The following is a 13,155-nucleotide window of genomic DNA, read 5'->3' on the forward strand; positions in this document are numbered from 1 at the left end:
CTGATACATGGTAAGGCTAAAGGAGTAGTGATGTAGAAGGGGAAGACAGAGAGTATGGCTTTACCTGGGTGAGTTTTGCACCTCTTTAGAATATATAGAGACATTTAAGAGTCATTAACTTTCAGTGAAAGTTGAATCCATGGAAATTCACCATCTTGCCAAGAAAGAAAATGTATTGTAAAAGTTGAAGAGAAGTAGGTTAGATGAAGAATTTTAATTTGGTGGGGAGCATCTGGAGCCAAAGTTTGGATATCCCCTTTAATTGTGAATGCAACTCCCTTCCCCCAAGGGGTTGTGCTTGTTAAGGCAGTTGTTATATGCTCTCACCACAGTCCAGAGTTTTGACAATTGCTTCTCACTGGGTTCACAACTACAAACAAGAGTAAGAGCCCATGGACAAAGGCCTAGAACTGTTGGGAGACATTTAATTACCTTAAAATCTCTACAACATGGGGAACATAATAGTTAATGGAGTAATCAGATTGGAAGGTGTGGAATTTTAAATAGTAGAGACTGTGTTACTAGAGCAGATTGTTGCTGCATTGGAGATGATAAAATCCTAGTGCAAAAATGCTGACTGGAACATACCTTTAGAATTCATAAATCAATAATTGATAAAATGTACTCATGTATAACTAAGTAAATTTTTGTACGGTAGGTTGAATAAACTGATTACAGTATACTGCAGGACTCAGTGGAATTATGGGCAGGTTTTTAAAATTCATAAAGATGAACTGGAGCTGGACATTGCTTTATAAAAAGCTGAAGTGTGGGTATCCTTACATTGTTAAAGCTGTGAACTACAAACCTTAGATGTAATTGGAAAGATACTAAGACTGTGTCACAGGTAAAAGCATTAATTAGGCTGAGGAATTTCCTTCAGCATTCCTAGAATCAAGCAGTTTTTCCAAATTGAAGTACCTCTGGTTTTTGGAGAACACTGCTGTGTCTTCTGGCAAGAAAAAAGGGAAAGAGGCCCTGGAAAGCTATCTTAAAGAAGCAGGTTGGCCAGGAGCAAGGGATTGGAAGTTTTTTGGAAGTCTCAAAATAAAGGATTCAATGAGAATTGTAAGCCCAATAAGGGACTTTCTGATCATATATCTGGTACCCTATCTACCGTGTGGCCTTTGTGGTACCCTGTATAAAATATTGGGTCATTATTGGCATGTTAGCAAATGTCATAAAGGAGATGTAATAGAGCAACCACTAGCAGGTTTTGAAAGTTCAAGGGGGAAGACTAAGGTGTGGTCTCATTGTATTTTAGTCTTTTGAAATGTGTGAGGACCATGTCTTGACCATCTTAAAATCACTTTTGAAAAATTTAGTAGTTATACAACACATCTCCTAATTTATATCTTCATTCTCTATATTTATCTCCTATAGGAAATCTTCTCCAACTATATCAATGGCTAAAAATGTCCTATATGCTACACCCTTATAAGTGCCAGTCTTCATCACAGGGTCTTAGAATGTTTGTGTATAAAGAAGCTGCAAAAAAAAAATCTATAAAGAATATACAATTAAACACTATTTTCCAGATCAAAAGATGAAAACAAGATACTTCAATAGCAATTTATCCAACTCAAATAATCTGTTAGTCTGAAGCTCTAGCTCTGTAATTAACATGGATAAAACAGAAAAATGCAGTGGTGTGACCCAGGTAGGGAATAACGAATGGTATGAGATGGCCAAGGAAAAGTAGATGGGAAGAATGGAAGGACGTAGCAAGCAGAGTGCCTGATATGTGGTGGAAAGCATACACAACTACTAACTGGATAAAACTTGGCCAGATACAAATTTTGGAAAAATAATTCTTGAGACATTGGAAAGATAATTCTGGGTAAAATGGAAAAGATGGAATTAGAATTATGAGGATACTGAAATATTCTTGGTAAGCAAAGAATTCTGAACTAAGAAAATTACCTCATGTTTCTTACTATCAAGTGCCTTATACTGTCTCCATTTTAAGTTTGTTTTGTTTCTTGAGTTAGATTCTAAATTCATTAAGAACAAGAACATGATCTTCCTTCTAGCACAGAATTGAGCATAGGATAGGAATTAGTAGATCATCAAATGTGCTTTGAAGCACATATGTGAACAAACATGCTAGGTTTGGGTAGGTATATGATAAAAAGTATTAAAATCTTTAACAAACATCCATACTCTAACACAAATTCAAAACCTTACGCAAGTCACCTAAATTCGGGGAGCTTTAACTTCTTTGCTTATAAAACATTAGAATTGTATTTGTTATTTCATTTTCAACTTTAATGTTCTATCATTTGATTTTCAAAAACTGAAGCAAGTAGGCATAGTCACTGCCTCCAAACTCCTGAGCAAACACATCATATTGGTTGACTAATGTGATACCATCAACTATGGTTTTTGCACTTGCCAATTTTATAATTCTGATAAAGGAGGTTCATGTTGTTCATAAACTCTAAGTTTCAAAGTGATTCATATTTTCTAGATTGTTCACTCCTCTATGGGGTCCAAAATGGCCTAATCATATTTTAAAATAAAGAACACACTTACAGCTCTTCAATGACATTTATCTTAAGAAGAAAATAATGCAATTATCATTTAGTTTTTATAGCCTTAAACTTTCATTCAATATATTTCGAGTGCTTTCAGACTATCTGCAATGCTGAAAACGTGAGTTAAAACAAAGTGTCTATTTCTATATGTGATTTGTAGATTTTGTAATTACTGTCATTTGTCAGAATCAACATGCTTTTTCCTGAATACGAGAGTCAAAACAGAGCAAATAAAAGAGGGCCTTAAAGAGGAAAAGAAGGAATATTTCCTTGTTACTGTGAATAGGCAAGATTAAAATGCTTTATGTATCCCCTGCTCAGGTGAGAGACTAATACGATTGGGAGGTCTTTATTAGCAGAAAGTTACCCATTTCTACTAAGAATTGATAAGCAGACAAACACATCTGACAGTCGTGTATCTTAGGATCCTTGCAGGATTCCTTATAGAATATTGTAGAATTTGACTTACTTTTGACTTACTTTCTGGGTTTTTTCCCCTAGGTATTTTATCAGTGAGTCTATTAGGAATTAGACTCTATGATAGTCATGTGCATGCAAATGATAGAATTTTTTAAAAATCATAGCTGTAGTTGGATCTTTCAATATAAAGGATGAGATTCTGCTGTTGTTAAAGAGGCTGGAAATGAGAGGGTATCTACCTAGTTAGTAGTTTCTGGGGATATATTTTTTTAAATATTTTTATTTATTTATTCATGAGAGACAGAGTGAGAGAGAGGCAGAGGGAGAAGCAGGCTCCATGCAGGGAGCCCAACGTGGGACTTGATCCTGGGACTCTAGGATCAGGCCTGAGCCAAAGGCAGGCACTAAACCACTGAGCCACCCAGGCATCCCATTTCTGGGGATATTTAATGGGGTTGTCTAGGAGGATAGGCTTGGCAAAGTGATCTCTTTTCTCTCATCCTTAGTTTCTTTGTAAATGAAGAATCTGGCCAAGGCTCTTTCTAGCTCTAAAATGTAAATATATATGTTTTAAAATATTTAATGTTTGTGTAGGTACAAAAATGTTCCTAATCTCCTGAACCTGAACCTAAAATCAGGCTGACAAAGGGGGTGGGGTTCAATTCCAGAGGGAATTGAGGTTGCTAATCACCTTACCTTGAGACAGATTATTTTGGATTTTGAAAGTAGGCTCAATGTGATCCCACTGGTCCTTACAAGTGGAAAGGGAAGGCAGGTGAGAGAACCAGAGAGATGGCAGCTTGAGAAGGACTTGATTTCCTGTTGCTGGCTTCGTAGATAGAAAAAGTGATGTTAAAATTCATAAGGAATCTCAAGGGATTCCAAATAGTCAAAATTATCTTGAAAAAGAAGACCAAAATTGGAGAAATTGCACTTCCTGAATTAAAGACTTACTACAAAACTATAGTAATCAAAACAGTGTTGTACTGACATAAAGACAGACATATAGATTACTGGAATAGAATATAAGACTCAGAACTAAACCTGGAAATATGGTCAGTTGACTTTTTGCAAGGATACCAAAACTATTCAGTGGAAAAGGGATAATCTTTTAAAATAATGGTGCTAGAGTAACTGGATATCCAAAGCAAAAGAATGATTGGACCCTTACCTAAAATCATACAAAAAAGTCTAAATGTCTCAAATGCCTAAATATAAGACCTAAAACTCTCAGAAGAAAACAGATGGGAAACACTTCATGGCATTGATTTATTGGACAGGATACCAAAGGCACAGGATACCAAAGGCACAAGAAAAGAAGAGATCATTGAACTTCACCAAAATTTAAAAATTTCTGTGCCTCAAAGGACACTATTGAAAGACTTAAACAGACAAGCATGGAATGGGAGAAAAATATTTGCAAACAATATACTTGATAAGACATTAATATCAGAATATATAGGGGGATCCCTGGGCAGTTTGGCACCTTCCTTCGGGCCAGGGTGTGATCCTGGAGTCCCGGGATCAAGGCCCATGTCAGGCTCCTTGCATGGAGCCTACTTCTCCCTCTCTCTGCCTGTGTCTCTCCCTCCCTCTCCCTCCCTGTCTCTCTCTCTCTCTCCCCCTCTGTCTCTCATGAATAAATGAATAAGATCTTTAAAGAATCAGAATATATAAAGATAATGTATAACTCAACAACAACAAAACAAATCAATTTAAAAATTAACAAATGACTTGGACATGTATTCAAAGAAGATATGTAAATGTCCAGTAAGCACCTGGAAAGGTGCTCAACATTTTCTGTCATTAAGGAAATGCAAAAACCGAAACCACAAGATACAATTTCTCACACATTAAAATGACTATTACAAAAAAAGAAAAATAACAAGTGTTAATGAGGATATGGATAAATTAGAATCCTTATGCATTGCTGGGGGTATACCTACTGTGGAAATAGTTTAGTCTTTCTCAGAAAGTTAAACATAGAATTATAAGATAACCCAGTAATTCCACACCTAGGTAGATATCAAAAGAAATTGAAAAAAGGAGTCAGAACTGGTACTTGTATACCAATTTTTCACAAAATTTTTTTCATAAAGGCCAAAATATAGAAAAACCTAAGTGTCCATTAACAGATGAATGAGTGAACAAAATGTGGTATGTACATATAATGAAATATCACTCAGCTATATAGAGATGACATTCTGATGCATGCTACAACATGAGGACCACTGAAACCATTATTCAAAATAAAGAGAGGCATAAAAGGATATATGTATGATTCCAGTTATGTAAGGTACCTACAATAGCCAAATGCATAGAGACACAAAGTAAAATAGAGTTACCAGCTGTTTAGTGGGAGAGAGAAATTGGGAGTTACTGTTTAGTGGGTATGTTTCTTTTTGGGATGATGGAAATGCATAGTGTTGATGTTTGCACAATACTGTGAATGTACCTAATGTCACTCAATGGTTAAAATGGTGAGTTTTATGTTATGTATATTTTACAATAAAAAAATGCAAGAAAACCTAGCTTGAAGTCTTTAAATAATAACAATAACAAAATTACCTAGTATTTATTATGCATTTCATTTATGCAATGTATATTCTAATTGCCTTTGCCTCTATTACTTATTTTAATAGTCATAAATTACTAGGATGAAGATTTTTACAATTGTTATACCCATTTAAAAATTCTGAAACAGAGGTTTAGTTACTTGCTCAGGATCACATAGTAAGGTATGTGTGTTTTGGGCTGAGAGAGGTTGAGGGGAGTCTCAGATTTTAATCCATACAATCTTATTCCAGATATGTGTTCTCAATATTGCCTTCCAAATCATCCTGATGCTTCCCAAATTATTGCTTAATTGTAAAAAAAAGTTCAAATATAATAATAGTTTTGTAATTTACTCTAAATGCAAAACTCTATTTTCAGAACCAATGGAGTTTTAACTATGTATAGTGGAGACTCATTCTAGGGGTTGTATCTTAATTCAGTGACTTACTAGGAAAATTGGCTATAGGTCTCCAATATTAGCTTTCTGCTATCCCCTTCCCAATGGGACAAGGTCGTTGTGGGGGAGTAAGGTCATAGTACGTGTGGGACCAATGCACCTGGGGATGGTAAAGAAATGGATGACTTTCCCTTCATCTTCTTCTGCTCTCCTAACATTACTGGTACCTCTATGTGTAGCCTTAGGCCCTTCCAAACTTGACTTATACAAGGGACATCTACATGGATTTTTTCAGGTGAATTGGAGCCCAAATTTGTAAATCTTTCAAACCAGTCCAGTCAGAACTTCTGGAAAAGTGATTCCTCAGAGCAACTGCCTATGTCACTGCATTCTCTAATATGATAAGCAAAACCTGGCAAAATAACTTTCTTCCTGGGGGGAGTAATTTTGTATCTTGTGTTAAGAAATGTAACCTCTTTAGAAAGCAAATTTCCCTAATCCTAGAACCCTTGATTCTGCGACCTGCACATGACTTCAGAGAGTGGTGATCTTTCTTGAGAAGACATGTGCCATATCTCCCTTGCAGATGGCTCCTACATCCTGTGTCATTTGATATTTCTCTCTGTTCTGCAGTTAGGTGGCTCAGATTCTTAATTAAAAGATTCATTTCTATGGCAGCTTTTATAAAGCAAATATCTGCACATGAAGGAAAAGGAAAAGAGAACAGAAGGAGGAGGGAACACGGTCTGCTTTCCACCAGATACTGAAACGTTCCACTAATCTCTTTCGCACCTTGTGGAGTTTCAATTTTCCCTTTAAAATGTGGATTAAACAAAGTTGCCAAAAAACATATGCTTTCATGTCAAACATTTCACTTATTTGGGAGGCTGAAAGCAGCTTGAGAGCGCTCACTGTCTCCGCCTGAGGAAAGGAGCAGAGTGGTTAAAGATTTTTATGGGAACCTTCCCCTTGAAGCTGAGGTGTAGATGTGGGAAGAATGGTGTAGGATGGGCCATTGGTGGGCTACGAGGACAACCCATGGGGTGGGGTTGCTTCTGGTGGACAAAGGAATCAGGCCCAGTTGCCAACTTGGACACTGACCATACCTCTTTGGGCTGTGATCTTATCAGATTTTACAACTCATCAGGGCTGGGATGAGTCAGTGTTTGATGTGGGAGACCTCCAAGGAGAATCCATCTGCTGTAGTCTGCCTTCTAAGTGAGAATAAATCATGCTATTTCATAGAGTAGACTTGTAAACGTAGCACATGGGAAGTGGGAGGACAAAGAGTTATGGGTCCTGGCACAGATGTTCTAGAAACTTGACTCCTCACGTGCCAGTAATGCTGAGGGTGACTGTCAAATTACTTAAGTTTAAGGGCAATGTTATAGTCAGGCAGAAGATAGGCAAAATTATTATTTTGAATCATATTGTTGAGGCTTAAGGTAGTCATTCTTTGCAAACTACTAGCTTTGGGACTTTGAGATATTAATTTAATCTCTCTGAACCACAATTGCCTCATTTGTCAAATAACATGCCTACTCTATGTTTTGCCCAGGGATGTTTTGATGCTAAAATAAAATATGCATGAATATGTGATTATAATCTGACAAATTACATTTATCTCTCAGGTTTTTGATTTTTTTATTGGGTTAATGCAGATAATAGTAATAGCACGTATTTATAGGAAATTCACTATTTGTCAGCTATGAACTAGAGTTTTTAGATGGATCGTGTCACATAATCTTCACCTAACCACTCTGTGAATTAGGCAACATTAATCCCATTTTACATATGAAGGAATCAAGAGTCTCTAAGACCTAAAATAATTTGCCCTAGGTTATCCGACTGATATATGGGGAGAAAAAAGAAAGAAGAATAAGAAGAGAAAGAAATCAAAGCTCAGCTGGTCAAATACCAAGCTAATGCTCTTCCTCCTATGCTGTTCTTTGGTATTAACATTGGAGTAATATTTTCCCCAGTCCTTAATTTCTCATTTTATTTAGCATATGATATTTCCAAGTTATTTGAATATAGGAAATAGAAAAGTTCCTTCTCCTGGCTCCCACTCAGGCCAAAATGTCTTCAATTCATGAACCAAAGTACAAGTTAAATGACTTACAAGTCAAGAAATATTGAGTTAGCTTCTCTATCTTATCTTTGCTATATAACATTAATTTAATAAATGTTTATGCATTAATTCGGTCTATAAACAATTAGAGCACAGAATTTTGAGTTAGACTTGCTAGCATTGAATGTACCTCCTATACCTGCAGAATTTCTCCAAGTCACTTAACGATTTTGTAACTCAATATCCTCATCTGTAAATTGGAAAATTATAGTAGCTAAGGTCTATTATGGGGATTACTATTTACAATTTTTAGAACAATTTTTAGTATATGGTAAGTGTTATAGAAACATCAGCTCTTTCTCTTATGCATACTGGATTGAGATTTACCTTTGCAGTATGCTTATGATGGGCATACCCTCCCTGTCCAAATTTCATCTTTGGCTTCCTATAAATAGCAGCTATTATTGCCTATATTAACCTGCAAAGGAACTAATTTCTTTCATAAAATTATATCATTAGAGGTTTATTCCTTTTCCTGGAAGACTTTTCAATCTTCTAGGGTCCCACAGGGGATATGGATAGGAAGCTGAGTTACATATGAAGTTTCTAAAAACCTAAGTTCAGAAAAAGATATACAGGAAAAAGTAAGTGGGTGGGAGACAGGGACCCCAAGTAAAAAGCCAGCGTCAAGAGGAAGCACACTGTTATGGGTGTTATGTGATGGAACTACACCAAGACATTCTGCTTTCTCTAGGAATTTGTCTCTGATTAGTCTGAGGGGCAGAGCCAGTGCCATGATGATTCAGTGCATCATCATCTCCATATGGACGGCACAGATGTCTGTGTTTCTAGCCTTAGCCTTTTCCCTGAGTTCCAAGTTCTGATGTCTAATCTCTTTCTGGAAGCCTCTGGTGGGCATATCAAAACCCGCAAGTCCAAAATGAACTAATGATATCCATCCTTAAATTTGTCTCTATTTCTGTGTTCCTCTCAAAAAATGGCACCACCATTCACAGTGATACAAACCAGAAACCTGGGTGTCGACTTGAAATTCTTCTTCAGCTCCCTCTTTTTGGTAAAATTTTTATTTTGATAAATACTTGACTTTTTATCCCTTTGTCTCCATTTCTATTGCTTCTAAATTGACTCAAATTCATAATATCTCACTGGGTTACTATAATAGATTTGCAAATTCTTCTTTTTGTCTGCTGAGCCCACATCTATTGTAAAGCTTGGCCAAAAAAGGAGGCCATGGTTTGAATATATATCCCTAGAGCAAAATCTCAGTCATGTAACCAATATTTAAAACTGTCCTGTTTTCCCCAAACGCTGACCCAAACTTTAAATAAAATTTAAGCTTTCCTCATGTCAATGTGACTTTTAGCTTCCCAGGCAATCAGCTCCAAACAAGTAAGCTTATGCAGTGAAAAGGAATATAAGTTTCTAGTAAACAATCGCAGTAAAAAAATGTATTCCCTCATTCACACCTTACAAAGTGAGCTGTAACTGCTAAGTAGAGCTTCCAAATACTTTCAGTTTGAAGTTTCCCCATTTGTGAACAGTTTGCCATTTAATAAAATACTCATATCAGTTAAAGTTCTGTGAATTTTCTTTTGACACTTTCTTTTGCATTGTCATCAAAAGTATTTGTTAATATAAATATAATTTTTTTATTTTTATTTATTTATGATAGTCACACAGAGAGAGACAGAGAGAGAGAGTGAGGCAGAGACATAGGCAGAGTGAGAAGCAGGCTCCATGCACCGGGAGCCCGACGTGGGATTCGATCCTGGGTCTCCAGGATCGCGCCCTGGGCCAAAGGCAGGCGCTAAACTACTGCGCCACCCAAGGATCCCATATTTCTTAATATAAATATAATTATGTCATTGCTCTGTTTATATACTGAATAATTTTAAGGCTGAAATGTGATGACATTGACCATAAATCTTCCCATGGCCCACTCCCTGCCTCTTGACTCCACCTTTTCTCTTAGCCTAGTACATGAACTAAACTAAATTTACTTCCAAGTTTTCAAATTGTTCCTTTTAACCTCTGGCTCTTTGCACATGCTGAGCCCACTCTGAGGAATGTTTTGCCTTCAGTCTTTATCTGCCCACCATCTTCTAGTACTTGGTTCTTAGCCCAGAAGACATCCCTTCCCATGATCTTTGCAGAGGTCTTGCTACCTCATTAACATTTCTCATTGGACCTCCCCCCTACTGGACTACAAAGCTCTTAAACATGTAGATCGGGTGTAACTTTACTTAGTATCCCACAGACCTAGCATAGTATTTGGTTTAAGGCAAATTTTGATTAACCAATAATTGAGTACCATACAAGAATAAGTTGGTTTGGGCTATATTATCAGCTAGAGAGATATGTCAGGCAACTTTTCCTTACCAGGAAAGTTTAAAACAGATAAGGAAATATATCCTGGGGAGTAAATACAATGGTGCTGTATATATTGAATATAATATCAAATCTCTTTATAAGGCAGCACAGAGATAAAAGAGTGCCATGATGGCAAGCAATAAGGCATTGGGGAAAAATTCATAAGGGAGACTCAAGGGATTCAACTTCTACTCTTATCTAGGTAACTACATATGTGACCTTAAGGCACCTCACTGTGCATTATGACCTTTGCTTTAAAAGAGAAGTGGATTTGGAGTAGTTGACTTCCTATGTCCCTTCCAGCTCTATAATTCTATGAATTGTTGGCAAAAATTAGATAATCTTATTACAGTTTGAGTTTCACCCTGATTTACTATATGTCTATAACTTGAGTTTGAGTTTACAAAAAGTCTTAAACTATAATTTCAAGACATACTGTGATTCTAGAGAACATGGCCTAAGGGTAAAAAATACAAGCCTATTCATTGAGCATTTATTAGGTACTCAGTAGAAGCATCAAAGTGTTTTAGGTGAAACATTGCAAAAAATAGAATGAAATCCCAGTCCTAAAGAACTCTAAAATTTAACTGAGGAAGTAAAATTGAAAGTAAGAAAGAGAAGAAAGAAGATGTTTTAGGGCATTGACCTTGCTCAGTGGCTACAGTAATAGGCTGAAACATATGAGATATCAGGGTTGCTGAGGAAGACCTGATAGTTAAATCATGAATTTAGTTGGATCTTCAAAGTCTCCTAAGAGTGGTGACAAGGGAGCAGTTTATAATCAAGCACAAGCCAAAAGTGGACACTACCAAGTATGCATTAGGATTTGGGAGGCAAGGGGGAGATGAGATGTGGATTATGGTGTGGAGACAGGCCTTTGGGAGGCCTCTAGGGAGGCCTGGGAAAAGGGACCAGACTTGCAGGCAGCAGAGAATTGAGCAGAGGTGGCAGACAGCACAACACAGGGATACTCCAGAGTGTGAACAGAGCAACACAGGGAAACAATGAGAGTTCTGCCTCAAGAGAAATGTATACAAGGAAGGCTCTCCCCAGGGTGGGGCCTACAACATTCTGCCTGTTAATTCAGAATGGCAGTCTGCCCTCCCCCCACCCCCCAAATGACCTCCCTCCTTGGAAACCACAAATCTGGAAAAAACACACAGTTAAACCACATGAATCAGCCTTGCATTTCTGTATCATATTTGATGCTTCATCTCTCTCATTAACTCCCTCATCGTCTGTCTGCCTAATCAGTAAACAAGAGTTCTACCTCTCTGTCCAGTTGTCTATTTATTCTAGAACCGACGCCCCTTTAAATATGAAAGCTTGCACCTTACCCTTTGTCTTCTTTAGTTGTGTCATATCCCCAAACCAAGGACCCTCTTTTTCTTCCTTCTTTATTCTGGAAACTACATCATTGAGAAGACACTTTCCGCTCAGTGAGCAACACTTCCTTGCTGGCAGGGGACTATATGGGTGTGCATATTTAATTTCCTTGCAGCCCAAATATCTGGGTTCTGTCTGAAAAACCTAAACCAAATAGAACACTCATCTTATCTGTCTATGTTTATAATGATTTACTCACTGAATAAAATTTAGATTTATCTAAATTAGATTCATTTAAATTCTCTTGTCTGTCATCTCTGTTAGAAAACATGAAGGTTTTCTTTCTTGTTGATGAAGGAGCTGAGACTCAATTTGCAGCCTGTTTATTCTCTTTCTCCGTCTCCCTGTCCCTGCCAGCTCCACACACACCCCTGCTCATTCTGACATACTCACGTATATTCTCACAGGGAGATGGCCCAGCCCCAGCTGATGGAGAGCTCCAAGGGAGGGATACGCAGGCTCGGCTTCAGATTAATGAGCTATTTGACTGGGACATGATGTTGGTTTAACAGCAGTTTTCCTTAAATGTGGTGCGATCAGGAATTTGCAGAAGTTTATTCTTAGCTCTTTCTTTTGGCTTCTGCAACATGTTAACAGCTTGTGCATTTTGTAATGCCTTTTTTCATTGCTATGGTAACCATTAAAACTTAAGGTGTATGTGACTAGAGATCTGGCCAAGCTATTGGTTGCTAGCATGCTGGAAAACAGTGCAAATGAAACCACATCTAGTTGGCTGCTTTTTACAGGTGTGCCTTTCCTTAATTAGCCTGGCATGTGAAATTCTCTAACAAAAATTAAGATAACAAAATATTAGGAGATGATTATTCACTTCAGAGAAAACCAACAATAGAATTCCTTTATATTGTGAATTCCTCTGTTGCCTTTAAAATATGATTATGTTGACTACCTGCTGATTCTCAGGAAACTCTTAGGAATAAATATGCGAACTCTGAGTTATTAAGTCTTAGAGAAGAGTCAAGAGTTTGATTTCAGAGCCCAGTTAGGTTGGTAGGCATCTACCCTCCTAAATCCCCTCACATTTTTCAGTTTTGCTTTTGTTTTTAAATACTGTGTGCTTTGTCAAAAATGGTATGGTAAATAATGAACTGTTATCAAATTTAGGTCAATTTGCCAATGCTATGCAAATCTGGTCATATATGCTAAGCGAAGCAAAAACCAAACAAACAAGCTAACAAGTCCAACAGAAACAACAGTAACAAAAAAAGAGGGGTAACAATAATCACTACCCCAATTATGAAAAGATCAATGGCCACTTAATATAATTTGTTCCTATTTTTATCTTATTTTCCATTCCTACAAGTCTTTATTCTTCTTAACATTATGCTAGGCATTATAGGAGATACTAAAAACTTGGGAGGCAAAGTTCCCATTTTCAA

The 13,155-nt window shown here is 37.0% G+C and overlaps 1 long non-coding RNA gene across 3 annotated transcripts in view; it reads right to left on the reverse strand.

Annotated features, from left to right (window-relative positions):
* The window catches only part of LOC140594954 (uncharacterized), a 312,365-nt gene extending 300,031 nt beyond the window's left edge, over positions 1-12,334 (reverse strand). For 2 of the 3 annotated variants that reach the window (XR_011996239.1, XR_011996238.1), the window contains exon 1: positions 12,152-12,334. This is a non-coding gene — a long non-coding RNA (uncharacterized lncRNA). Of the gene's footprint in view, positions 1-11,709; positions 12,103-12,151 lie in introns of those variants that run through there. The other variant, XR_011996240.1, reaches the window with a different exon arrangement.
* Positions 12,335-13,155: the final 821 nt, after the last annotated feature.

Source organism: Vulpes vulpes, chromosome 13 (assembly GCF_048418805.1).
Source record: "Vulpes vulpes isolate BD-2025 chromosome 13, VulVul3, whole genome shotgun sequence".
In the NCBI taxonomy this organism is placed as follows: domain Eukaryota; kingdom Metazoa; phylum Chordata; class Mammalia; order Carnivora; family Canidae; genus Vulpes; species Vulpes vulpes.